Raw genomic sequence first — 13,247 nt, forward strand, 5'->3', positions numbered from 1 at the left:
CATCAAGTTCAACCAGGGAATTAAGGGGTAGGGGTGTGGCGCGATATTGGGGAAGGGATGAGATTTTATATTTCTTCATAAGCATTAATCTTATTTTGTCAATTAGGAACATTCAGCACCCACCCGCTATCAAGGCAGCTGCCTATCATGTCATGCCCTACCTGCACAGGTGTGCTGGCTACTCAAATGATCCAATTAAGGAGGCCATTTAGTCAGCAGCAGCAGAAGTCCTGTGCCTGGACGCTCCAACAGCGGCAGACACAAGCAGAAGCAGCAGAAGCAGCAGCAGCACCACCTTTTGTTTTTTGGCTGCAGCAGCAGCAGCAGCAGCAGCAAGGCCCACAGGGCTGGCTAGCTGGCTAGCCAGCAAGCAGGTAGCAATGAAAGTAGGAATCTTTCTTTTTAACCCTGTAAGGGGGTGGTGCACTGTACCCGAAGATACTGCCATATCGGGTCAATGCATAGGGCGACGGAAGCAAGCTTCGAAATCGGCCCCCGTTCTCAAAAATCCATTTAATATATGGTCCCCAGATAGGGGACGTATCAGATATTAAACTGATAAGAACAGATACTACACTTGATCTTAGCCAAAAGGCCGAGAAGCGATAACCGTGAAAGGGGCGGGCCCAACAAGGTCCCCTTCATGGGCACTATCACTGCTTGCTGTCAGGGAGGCTGCCAGACAATTTTCCATGCACACTCTGGGCTGGGGGGCAGTCAACCACCAGTACACACAGCAGAACCTAAACCCATACCATTATTGCTAAGCAGCAAGACAGGGGCCCCATTGCACTCCCACGGGGCCTTTTAATGCAATCCATAACCCGGATTTGCCAGGAACCCTTCTTACTCCTCCTACTTGCATGTGACACTGGGCTTAGGATCTGCATAGGAAACACACACACAAGCACACACCTACCTTTGTTGCCTGCAGATGCCTCCTTGGCTGTCCCCAAACGGTATCAAACCAACACCACGGGAAGCTGTAAGCATAGAGGACATGCCTGCACCCCATTGACTTACCTGTGTGGGTTAAATCCGGGTTATTTGACAACCTATGGCGGTGATGGTTCTGCTCAGGCAGAGCAGTGCTGATGCTCCTCATAAAGCTGTCGCTGCTGTGAAGGTTCTAGGTGACATCACAATCCTATGGTTACATACACGACAAAGCTGGGTTGTTGTTGTTTACACTCTGCAAGGCCTGTGGAAGTGAGTGACATCATAGCACTGTAGTTCTGAGGGTTCTAGATGGATGCAACAATCTCCTGTTGCTTCTATGAAGGCCATAATAGACGACATCACCAAACAGCTCCATAGTCACATACACAGCAAAGGAGAGATGTTGTTTACACCTAGTGATGTCAGTGGTATTGAGTGACATCACAGCACAGTGCTAAGGCTCTGGGCCTGGACACAGCAGCGGCTGCAATATCTCAACGGAGAATACCGTTTATATATATGTGTGTGTGTGCGCGTATATATATATATATATATATATATAATATTTCTCCGCCGAAATCACTTTTAAACCCATTTCCACCTTTTTTTCCCTTCTCTTCCTCTTACTTTTTTTTCACGTTTTTTTTACGTTTTTCTCCTTTTCGCCTCTTTTCTGGGCGTATTATTCTTCTTTTCTTCTTTTTTTTCGTCTAATGCATACCCCATCAGTGCAGCAATGCTTATTCAATACCGCCAGCAGATGGAGACACTGGGGGATAATTTTCTAAGGATTTATACTGATTTTTCCTGTCTGAATTTGTCGCACAGAAAGTTGCAGGCCAAATATGTGTGACATTTCTGCGACTTTAGCTTCTAGAGCATTTTTACAACATTATACATAGGTGCTGAATACATAAAAAGCGACTGTTCAGCGACAGACAAGTCGCATCGGCTGAAAGTAGGCCAGAATGTCAGTCCATGTTGGAGCAGGTTTAGATACAGTCTAAAGCATAGATCTCAAAGTCTGTGCACAGAATTTAGCAAGGGCCTCGCACCTTCTGATGCATCAGGTAGGTGCACTATAGCATAGCCTAACCCTCTGTACTTTGGTCTATATTGATGCGGGACATAGACAGCCAGCTGATGACCAATCCATTAGTGCAATGGATGGCTGGAAGCATTTGTCTTTGCCTTTGCAATACCACAGAAGCAATGCATGGTCAATGTACAGCAATGACACACCTGTGTGAACAGCCAGGAGACCCCCCCATGTTATGTTACATAGTTACATAGTTAGTACGGTCGAAAAAAGACATATGTCCATCAAGTTCAACCAGGGAATTAAGGGGTAGGGGTGTGGCGCGATATTGGGGAAGGGATGAGATTTTATATTTCTTCATAAGCATTAATCTTATTTTGTCAATTAGGAACATTCAGCACCACCCGCTATCAAGGCAGCTGCCTATCATGTCATGCCCTACCTGCACAGGTGTGCTGGCTACTCAAATGATCCAATTAAGGAGGCCTTTTAGTCAGCAGCAGCAGAAGTCCTGTGCCTGGACGCTCCAACAGCGGCCAGACACAAGCAGAAGCAGCAGAAGCAGCAGCAGCACCACCTTTTGTTTTTTGGCTGCAGCAGCAGCAGCAGCAGCAGCAAGGCCCACAGGGCTGGCTAGCTGGCTAGCCAGCAAGCAGGTAGCAATGAAAGTAGGAATCTTTCTTTTTAACCCTGTAAGGGGGTGGTGCACTGTACCCGAAGATACTGCCATATCGGGTCAATGCATAGGGCGACGGAAGGCAAGCTTCGAAATCGGCCCCCGTTCTCAAAAATCCATTTAATATATGGTCCCCAGATAGGGGACGTATCAGATATTAAACTGATAAGAACAGATACTACACTTGATCTTAGCCAAAAGGCCGAGAAGCGATAACCGTGAAAGGGGCGGGCCCAACAAGGTCCCCTTCATGGGCACTATCACTGCTTGCTGTCAGGGAGGCTGCCAGACAATTTTCCATGCACACTCTGGGCTGGGGGGCAGTCAACCACCAGTACACACAGCAGAACCTAAACCCATACCATTATTGCTAAGCAGCAAGACAGGGGCCCATTGCACTCCCACGGGGCCTTTTTAAATGCAATCCATAACCCGGATTTGCCAGGAACCCTTCTTACTCCTCCTACTTGCATGTGACACTGGGCTTAGGATCTGCATAGGAAACACACACACAAGCACACACCTACCTTTGTTGCCTGCAGATGCCTCCTTGGCTGTCCCCAAACGGTATCAACCAACACCCACGGGAAGCTGTAAGCATAGAGGACATGCCTGCACCCCATTGGACTTACCTGTGTCGGGTTAAATCCGGGTTATTTGACAACCTATGGCGGTGATGGTTCTGCTCAGGCAGAGCAGTGCTGATGCTCCTCATAAAGCTGTCGCTGCTGTGAAGGTTCTAGGTGACATCACAATCCCTATGGTTACATACACGACAAAGCTGGGTTGTTGTTGTTTACACTCTGCAAGGCCTGTGGAAGTGAGTGACATCATAGCACTGTAGTTCTGAGGGTTCTAGATGGATGCAACAATCTCCTGTTGCTTCTATGAAGGCCATAATAGACGACATCACCAAACAGCTCCATAGTCACATACACAGCAAAGGAGAGATGTTGTTTACACCTAGTGATTGTCAGTGGTATTGAGTGACATCACAGCACAGTGCTAAGGCTCCTGGGCCTGGACACAGCAGCGGCTGCAATATCTCAACGGAGAATACGTTTATATATATGTGTGTGTGTGCGCGTATATATATATATATATATATATATATATATATATATATATATTTCTCCGCCGAAATCACTTTTAAACCCATTTCCACCTTTTTTTCCTTCTCTTCCTCTTACTTTTTTTTCACGTTTTTTTACGTTTTTCTCCTTTTCGCCTCTTTTCTGGGCGTATTATTCTTCTTTTTCTTCTTTTTTTTCGTCTAATGCATACCCCATCAGTGCAGCAATGCTTATTCAATACCGCCAGCAGATGGAGACACTGGGGGATAATTTTCTAAGGATTTATACTGATTTTTCCTGTCTGAATTTGTCGCACAGAAAGTTGCAGGCCAAATATGTGTGACATTTCTGCGACTTTAGCTTCTAGAGCATTTTTACAACATTATACATAGGTGCTGAATACATAAAAAGCGACTGTTCAGCGACAGACAAGTCGCATCGGCTGAAAGTAGGCCAGAATGTCAGTCCATGTTGGAGCAGGTTTAGATACAGTCTAAAGCATAGATCTCAAAGTCTGTGCACAGAATTTATCAAGGGCCTCGCACCTTCTGATGCATCAGGTAGGTGCACTATAGCATAGCCTAACCCTCTGTACTTTGGTCTATATTGATGCGGGGACATAGACAGCCAGCTGATGACCAATCCATTAGTGCAATGGATGGCTGGAAGCATTTGTCTTTGCCTTTGCAATACCACAGAAGCAATGCATGGTCAATGTACAGCAATGACACACCTGTGTGAACAGCAGGAGACCCCCCCATGTTATGTTACATAGTTACATAGTTAGTACGGTCGAAAAAAGACATATGTCCATCAAGTTCAACCAGGGAATTAAGGGGTAGGGGTGTGGCGCGATATTGGGGAAGGGATGAGATTTTATATTTCTTCATAAGCATTAATCTTATTTTGTCAATTAGGAACATTCAGCACCCACCCGCTATCAAGGCAGCTGCCTATCATGTCATGCCCTACCTGCACAGGTGTGCTGGCTACTCAAATGATCCAATTAAGGAGGCCATTTAGTCAGCAGCAGCAGAAGTCCTGTGCCTGGACGCTCCAACAGCGGCCAGACACAAGCAGAAGCAGCAGAAGCAGCAGCAGCACACCTTTTGTTTTTGGCTGAGCAGCAGCAGCAGCAGCAAGGCCCACAGGGCTGGCTAGCTGGCTAGCCAGCAAGCAGGTAGCAATGAAAGTAGGAATCTTTCTTTTTAACCCTGTAAGGGGGTGGTGCACTGAACCCGAAGATACTGCCATATCGGGTCAATGCATAGGGCGACGGAAGCAAGCTTCGAAATCGGCCCCCGTTCTCAAAAATCCATTTAATATATGGTCCCCAGATAGGGGACGTATCAGATATTAAACTGATAAGAACAGATACTACACTTGATCTTAGCCAAAAGGCCGAGAAGCGATAACCGTGAAAGGGGCGGGCCCAACAAGGTCCCCTTCATGGGCACTATCACTGCTTGCTGTCAGGAGGCTGCCAGACAATTTTCCATGCACACTCTGGGCTGGGGGGCAGTCAACCACCAGTACACACAGCAGAACCTAAACCCATACCATTATTGCTAAGCAGCAAGACAGGGCCCATTGCACTCCCACGGGGCCTTTTAAATGCAATCCATAACCCGGATTTGCCAGGAACCCTTCTTACTCCTCCTACTTGCATGTGACACTGGCTTAGGATCTGCATAGGAAACACACACACAAGCACACACCTACCTTTGTTGCCTGCAGATGCCTCCTTGGCTGTCCCCAAACGGTATCAAACCAACACCCACGGGAAGCTGTAAGCATAGAGGACATGCCTGCACCCCATTGGACTTACCTGTGTGGGTTAAATCCGGGTTATTTGACAACCTATGGCGGTGATGGTTCTGCTCAGCAGAGCAGTGCTGATGCTCCTCATAAAGCTGTCGCTGCTGTGAAGGTTCTAGGTGACATCACAATCCCTATGGTTACATACACGACAAAGCTGGGTTGTTGTTGTTTACACTCTGCAAGGCCTGTGGAAGTGAGTGACATCATAGCACTGTAGTTCTGAGGGTTCAAGATGGATGCAACAATCTCCTGTTGCTTCTATGAAGGCCATAATAGACGACATCACCAAACAGCTCCATAGTCACATACACAGCAAAGGAGAGATGTTGTTTACAACCTAGTGATGTCAGTGGTATTGAGTGACATCACAGCACAGTGCTAGGCTCCTGGGCCTGGACACAGCAGCGGCTGCAATATCTCAACGGAGAATACGTTTATATATATGTGTGTGTGTGCGCGTATTATATATATATATATATATATATATATATATATATTTCTCCGCCGAAATCACTTTTAAACCCATTTCCACCTTTTTTTCCCTTCTCTTCCTCTTACTTTTTTTCACGTTTTTTACGTTTTTCTCCTTTTCGCCTCTTTTCTGGGCGTATTATTCTTCTTTTTCTTCTTTTTTTTCGTCTAATGCATACCCCATCAGTGCAGCAATGCTTATTCAATACCGCCAGCAGATGGAGACACTGGGGGATAATTTTCTAAGGATTATACTGATTTTTCCTGTCTGAATTGTCGCACAGAAAGTTGCAGGCCAAATATGTGTGACATTTCTGCGACTTTAGCTTCTAGAGCATTTTTACAACATTATACATAGGTGCTGAATACATAAAAAGCGACTGTTCAGCGACAGACAAGTCGCATCGGCTGAAAGTAGGCCAGAATGTCAGTCCATGTTGGAGCAGGTTTAGATACAGTCTAAAGCATAGATCTCAAAGTCTGTGCACAGAATTTAGCAAGGGCCTCGCACCTTCTGATGCATCAGGTAGGTGCACTATAGCATAGCCTAACCCTCTGTACTTTGGTCTATATTGATGCGGGACATAGACAGCCAGCTGATGACCAATCCATTAGTGCAATGGATGGCTGGAAGCATTTGTCTTTGCCTTTGCAATACCACAGAAGCAATGCATGGTCAATGTACAGCAATGACACACCTGTGTGAACAGCCAGGAGACCCCCCCATGTTATGTTACATAGTTACATAGTTAGTACGGTCGAAAAAAGACATATGTCCATCAAGTTCAACCAGGGAATTAAGGGGTAGGGGTGTGGCGCGATATTGGGGAAGGGATGAGATTTTATATTTCTTCATAAGCATTAATCTTATTTTGTCAATTAGGAACATTCAGCACCCACCCGCTATCAAGGCAGCTGCCTATCATGTCATGCCCTACCTGCACAGGTGTGCTGGCTACTCAATGATCCAATTAAGGAGGCCATTTAGTCAGCAGCAGCAGAAGTCCTGTGCCTGGACGCTCCAACAGCGGCCAGACACAAGCAGAAGCAGCAGAAGCAGCAGCAGCACCACCTTTTGTTTTTTGCTGCAGCAGCAGCAGCAGCAGCAGCAAGGCCCACAGGGCTGGCTAGCTGGCTAGCAGCAAGCAGGTAGCAATGAAAGTAGGAATCTTTCTTTTTAACCCTGTAAGGGGGTGGTGCACTGTACCCGAAGATACTGCCATATCGGGTCAATGCATAGGGCGACGGAAGCAAGCTTCGAAATCGGCCCCCGTTCTCAAAAATCCATTTAATATATGGTCCCCAGATAGGGGACGTATCAGATATTAAACTGATAAGAACAGATACTACACTTGATCTTAGCCAAAAGGCCGAGAAGCGATAACCGTGAAAGGGGCGGGCCCAACAAGGTCCCCTTCATGGCACTATCACTGCTTGCTGTCAGGGAGGCTGCCAGACAATTTTCCATGCACACTCTGGCTGGGGGGCAGTCAACCACCAGTACACACAGCAGAACCTAAACCCATACCATTATTGCTAAGCAGCAAGACAGGGGCCCATTGCACTCCCACGGGGCCTTTTTAAATGCAATCCATAACCCGGATTTGCCAGGAACCCTTCTTACTCCTCCTACTTGCATGTGACACTGGGCTTAGGATCTGCATAGGAAACACACACACAAGCACACACCTACCTTTGTTGCCTGCAGATGCCTCCTTGCTGTCCCCAAACGGTATCAACCAAACACCCACGGGAAGCTGTAAGCATAGAGGACATGCCTGCACCCCATTGGACTTACCTGTGTGGGTAATCCGGGTTATTTGACAACCTATGGCGGTGATGGTTCTGCTCAGGCAGAGCAGTGCTGATGCTCCTCATAAAGCTGTCGCTGCTGTGAAGGTTCTAGGTGACATCACAATCCCTATGGTTACATACACGACAAAGCTGGGTTGTTGTTGTTTACACTCTGCAAGGCCTGTGGAAGTGAGTGACATCATAGCACTGTAGTTCTGAGGGTTCTAGATGGATGCAACAAATCTCCTGTTGCTTCTATGAAGGCCATAATAGACGACATCACCAAACAGCTCCATAGTCACATACACAGCAAAGGAGAGATGTTGTTTACACCTAGTGATGTCAGTGGTATTGAGTGACATCACAGCACAGTGCTAAGGCTCCTGGGCCTGGACACAGCAGCGGCTGCAATATCTCAACGGAGAATACGTTTATATATATGTGTGTGTGTGCGCGTATATATATATATATATATATATATATATATATATATATATTTCTCCGCCGAAATCACTTTTAAACCATTTCCACCTTTTTTCCCTTCTCTTCCTCTTACTTTTTTTCACGTTTTTTTACGTTTTTCTCCTTTTCGCCTCTTTTCTGGGCGTATTATTCTTCTTTTTCTTCTTTTTTTTCGTCTAATGCATACCCCATCAGTGCAGCAATGCTTATTCAATACCGCCAGCAGATGAGACACTGGGGATAATTTTCTAAGGATTTATACTGATTTTTCCTGTCTGAATTTGTCGCACAGAAAGTTGCAGGCCAAATATGTGTGACATTTCTGCGACTTTAGCTTCTAGAGCATTTTTACAACATTATACATAGGTGCTGAATACATAAAAAGCGACTGTTCAGCGACAGACAAGTCGCATCGGCTGAAAGTAGGCCAGAATGTCAGTCCATGTTGGAGCAGGTTTAGATACAGTCTAAAGCATAGATCTCAAAGTCTGTGCACAGAATTTAGCAAGGGCCTCGCACCTTCTGATGCATCAGGTAGGTGCACTATAGCATAGCCTAACCCTCTGTACTTTGGTCCTATATTGATGCGGGACATAGACAGCCAGCTGATGACCAATCCATTAGTGCAAATGGATGGCTGGAAGCATTTGTCTTTGCCTTTGCAATACCACAGAAGCAATGCATGGTCAATGTACAGCAATGACACACCTGTGTGAACAGCCAGGAGACCCCCCCATGTTATGTTACATAGTTACATAGTTAGTACGGTCGAAAAAAGACATATGTCATCAAGTTCAACCAGGAATTAAGGGGTAGGGGCTGTGTGCGCGATATTGGGGAAGGATGAGATTTTATATTTCTTCATAAGCATTAATCTTATTTTGTCAATTAGGAACATTCAGCACCCACCCGCTATCAAGGCAGCTGCCTATCAGTCATGCCCTACCTGCACAGGTGTGCTGGACTACTCAAATGATCCAATTAAGGAGGCCATTTAGTCAGCAGCAGGCAGAAGTCCTGTGCCTGACGCTCCAACAGCGGCCAGACACAAGCAGAAGCAGCAGAAGCAGCAGCAGCACCACCTTTTGTTTTTTGGCTGCAGCAGCAGCAGCAGCAGCAGCAAGGCCCACAGGGCTGGCTAGCTGGCTAGCCAGCAAGCAGGTAGCAATGAAAGTAGGAATCTTTCTTTTTAACCCTGTAAGGGGGTGGTGCACTGTACCCGAAGATACTGCCATATCGGGTCAATGCATAGGGCGACGGAAGCAAGCTTCGAAATCGGCCCCCGTTCTCAAAAATCCATTTAATATATGGTCCCCAGATAGGGGACGTATCAGATATTAAACTGATAAGAACAGATACTACACTTGATCTTAGCCAAAAGGCCGAGAAGCGATAACCGTGAAAGGGGCGGGCCCAACAAGGTCCCCTTCATGGGCACTATCACTGCTTGCCTGTCAGGGAGGCTGCCAGACAATTTTCCATGCACACTCTGGGCTGGGGGGCAGTCAACCACCAGTACACACAGCAGAACCTAAACCCATACCATTATTGCTAAGCAGCAAGACAGGGGCCCATTGCACTCCCACGGGGCCTTTTTAAATGCAATCCATAACCCGGATTTGCAGGAACCCTTCTTACTCCTCCTACTTGCATGTGACACTGGGCTTAGGATCTGCATAGGAAACACACACACAAGCACACACCTACCTTTGTTGCCTGCAGATGCCTCCTTGGCTGTCCCCAAACGGTATCAAACCAACACCCACGGGAAGCTGTAAGCATAGAGGACATGCCTGCACCCCATTGGACTTACCTGTGTGGGTTAAATCCGGGTTATTTGACAACCTATGGCGGTGATGGTTCTGCTCAGGCAGAGCAGTGCTGATGCTCCTCATAAAGCTGTCGCTGCTGTGAAGGTTCTAGGTGACATCACAATCCCTATGGTTACATACACGACAAAGCTGGTTGTTGTTGTTTACACTCTGCAAGGCCTGTGGAAGTGAGTGACATCATAGCACTGTAGTTCTGAGGGTTCTAGATGGATGCAACAATCTCCTGTTGCTTCTATGAAGGCCATAATAGACGACATCACCAAACAGCTCCATAGTCACATACACAGCAAAGGAGAGATGTTGTTTACACCTAGTGATGTCAGTGGTATTGAGTGACATCACAGCACAGTGCTAAGGCTCCTGGGCCTGGACACAGCAGCGGCTGCAATATCTCAACGGAGAATACGTTTATATATATGTGTGTGTGTGCGCGTATATATATATATATATATATATATATATATATATATATATATTTTCTCCGCCGAAATCACTTTTAAACCCATTTCCACCTTTTTTTCCCTTCTCTTCCTCTTACTTTTTTTCACGTTTTTTACGTTTTTCTCCTTTTTCGCCTCTTTTCTGGGCGTATTATTCTTCTTTTTCTTCTTTTTTTCGTCTAATGCATACCCCATCAGTGCAGCAATGCTTATTCAATACCGCCAGCAGATGGAGACACTGGGGGATAATTTTCTAAGGATTTATACTGATTTTTCCTGTCTGAATTTGTCGCACAGAAAGTTGCAGGCCAAATATGTGTGACATTTCTGCGACTTTAGCTTCTAGAGCATTTTTACAACATTATACATAGGTGCTGAATACATAAAAAGCGACTGTTCAGCGACAGACAAGTCGCATCGGCTGAAAGTAGGCCAGAATGTCAGTCCATGTTGGAGCAGGTTTAGATACAGTCTAAAGCATAGATCTCAAAGTCTGTGCACAGAATTTAGCAAGGCCTCGCACCTTCTGATGCATCAGGTAGGTGCACTATAGCATAGCCTAACCCTCTGTACTTTGGTCTATATTGATGCGGGACATAGACAGCCAGCTGATGACCAATCCATTAGTGCAATGGATGGCTGGAAGCATTTGTCTTTGCCTTTGCAATACCACAGAAGCAATGCATGGTCAATGTACAGCAATGACACACCTGTGTGAACAAGCCAGGAGACCCCCCCATGTTATGTTACATAGTTACATAGTTAGTACGGTCGAAAAAAGACATATGTCCATCAAGTTCAACCAGGGAATTAAGGGGTAGGGGTGTGGCGCGATATTGGGGAAGGATGAGATTTTATATTTCTTCATAAGCATTAATCTTATTTTGTCATTAGGAACATTCAGCACCCACCCGCTATCAAAGCAGCTGCCTATCATGTCATGCCCTACCTGCACAGGTGTGCTGGCTACTCAAATGATCCAATTAAGGAGGCCATTTAGTCAGCAGCAGCAGAAGTCCTGTGCCTGGACGCTCCAACAGCGGCCAGACACAAGCAGAAGCAGCAGAAGCAGCAGCAGCACCACCTTTTGTTTTTTGGCTGCAGCAGCAGCAGCAGCAGCAGCAAGGCCCACAGGGCTGGCTAGCTGGCTAGCCAGCAAGCAGGTAGCAATGAAAGTAGGAATCTTTCTTTTTAACCCTGTAAGGGGGTGGTGCAACTGTACCCGAAGATACTGCCATATCGGGTCAATGCATAGGGCGACGGAAGCAAGCTTCGAAATCGGCCCCCGTTCTCAAAAATCCATTTAATATATGGTCCCCAGATAGGGACGTATCAGATATTAAACTGATAAGAACAGATACTACACTTGATCTTAGCCAAAAGGCCGAGAAGCGATAACCGTGAAAGGGGCGGGCCCAACAAGGTCCCCTTCATGGGCACTATCACTGCTTGCTGTCAGGGAGGCTGCCAGACAATTTTCCATGCACACTCTGGGCTGGGGGGCAGTCAACCACCAGTACACACAGCAGAACCTAAACCCATACCATTATTGCTAAGCAGCAAGACAGGGGCCCATTGCACTCCCACGGGGCCTTTTTAAATGCAATCCATAACCCGGATTTGCCAGGAACCCTTCTTACTCCTCCTACTTGCATGTGACACTGGGCTTAGGATCTGCATAGGAAACACACACACAAGCACACACCTACCTTTGTTGCCTGCAGATGCCTCCTTGGCTGTCCCCAACGGTATCAAACCAACACCCCGGGAAGCTGTAAGCATAGAGACATGCCTGCACCCCATTGGACTTACCTGTGTGGGTTAAATCCGGGTTATTTGACAACCTATGGCGGTGATGGTTCTGCTCAGGCAGAGCAGTGCTGATGCTCCTCATAAAGCTGTCGCTGCTGTGAAGGTTCTAGGTGACATCACAATCCCTATGGTTACATACACGACAAAGCTGGGTTGTTGTTGTTTACACTCTGCAAGGCCTGTGAAGTGAGTGACATCATAGCACTGTAGTTCTGAGGGTTCTAGATGGATGCAACAATCTCCTGTTGCTCTATGAAGGCCATAATAGACGACATCACCAAACAGCTCCATAGTCACATACACAGCAAAGGAGAGATGTTGTTTACACCTAGTGATGTCAGTGGTATTGAGTGACATCACAGCACAGTGCTAAGGCTCCTGGGCCTGGACACAGCAGCGGCTGCAATATCTCAACGGAGAATACGTTTATATATATGTGTGTGTGTGCGCGTATATATATATATATATATATATATATATATATATATATATATATTTCTCCGCCGAAATCACTTTTAAAACCCATTTCCACCTTTTTTTCCCTTCTCTTCCTCTTACTTTTTTTTCACGTTTTTTTACGTTTTTCTCCTTTTCGCCTCTTTTCTGGGCGTATTATTCTTCCTTTTTCTTCTTTTTTTTTCGTCTAATGCATACCCCATCAGTGCAGCAATGCTTATTCAATACCGCCAGCAGATGGAGACACTGGGGATAATTTTCTAAGGATTTATACTGATTTTTCCTGTCTGAATTTGTCGCACAGAAAGTTGCAGGCCAAATATGTGTGACATTTCTGCGACTTTAGCTTCTAGAGCATTTTTACAACATATACATAGGTGCTGAATACATAAAAAGCGACTGTTCAGCGACAGACAAGTCGCATCGGCTGAA

The 13,247-nt window shown here is 46.1% G+C and overlaps 6 non-coding genes across 6 annotated transcripts; all 6 read right to left on the minus strand.

The window, feature by feature from the left end:
* Positions 1-416: 416 nt before the first annotated feature.
* On the minus strand, positions 417-607 carry LOC130315334 (U2 spliceosomal RNA). The gene has a single exon (XR_008862879.1). It is a non-coding gene; the product is annotated as a U2 spliceosomal RNA (small nuclear RNA).
* Positions 608-2,676: 2,069 nt separating this feature from the next.
* Positions 2,677-2,868, minus strand: LOC130315332 (U2 spliceosomal RNA). Its single transcript, XR_008862877.1, has one exon. It is a non-coding gene; the product is annotated as a U2 spliceosomal RNA (small nuclear RNA).
* A 2,081-nt stretch (positions 2,869-4,949) lies between these two features.
* LOC130315322 (U2 spliceosomal RNA) lies at positions 4,950-5,140 on the minus strand. The gene has a single exon (XR_008862868.1). It is a non-coding gene; the product is annotated as a U2 spliceosomal RNA (small nuclear RNA).
* Positions 5,141-7,210: 2,070 nt separating this feature from the next.
* LOC130315337 (U2 spliceosomal RNA) lies at positions 7,211-7,401 on the minus strand. The gene has a single exon (XR_008862880.1). It is a non-coding gene; the product is annotated as a U2 spliceosomal RNA (small nuclear RNA).
* A 2,077-nt stretch (positions 7,402-9,478) lies between these two features.
* Positions 9,479-9,669, minus strand: LOC130315338 (U2 spliceosomal RNA). Its single transcript, XR_008862881.1, has one exon. It is a non-coding gene; the product is annotated as a U2 spliceosomal RNA (small nuclear RNA).
* Positions 9,670-11,752: 2,083 nt separating this feature from the next.
* LOC130315333 (U2 spliceosomal RNA) lies at positions 11,753-11,943 on the minus strand. Its single transcript, XR_008862878.1, has one exon. It is a non-coding gene; the product is annotated as a U2 spliceosomal RNA (small nuclear RNA).
* Between the last annotated feature and the right edge of the window lie 1,304 nt (positions 11,944-13,247).

This window comes from Hyla sarda, unplaced genomic scaffold, assembly GCF_029499605.1.
Source record: "Hyla sarda isolate aHylSar1 unplaced genomic scaffold, aHylSar1.hap1 scaffold_1869, whole genome shotgun sequence".
Lineage (NCBI taxonomy): Eukaryota > Metazoa > Chordata > Amphibia > Anura > Hylidae > Hyla > Hyla sarda.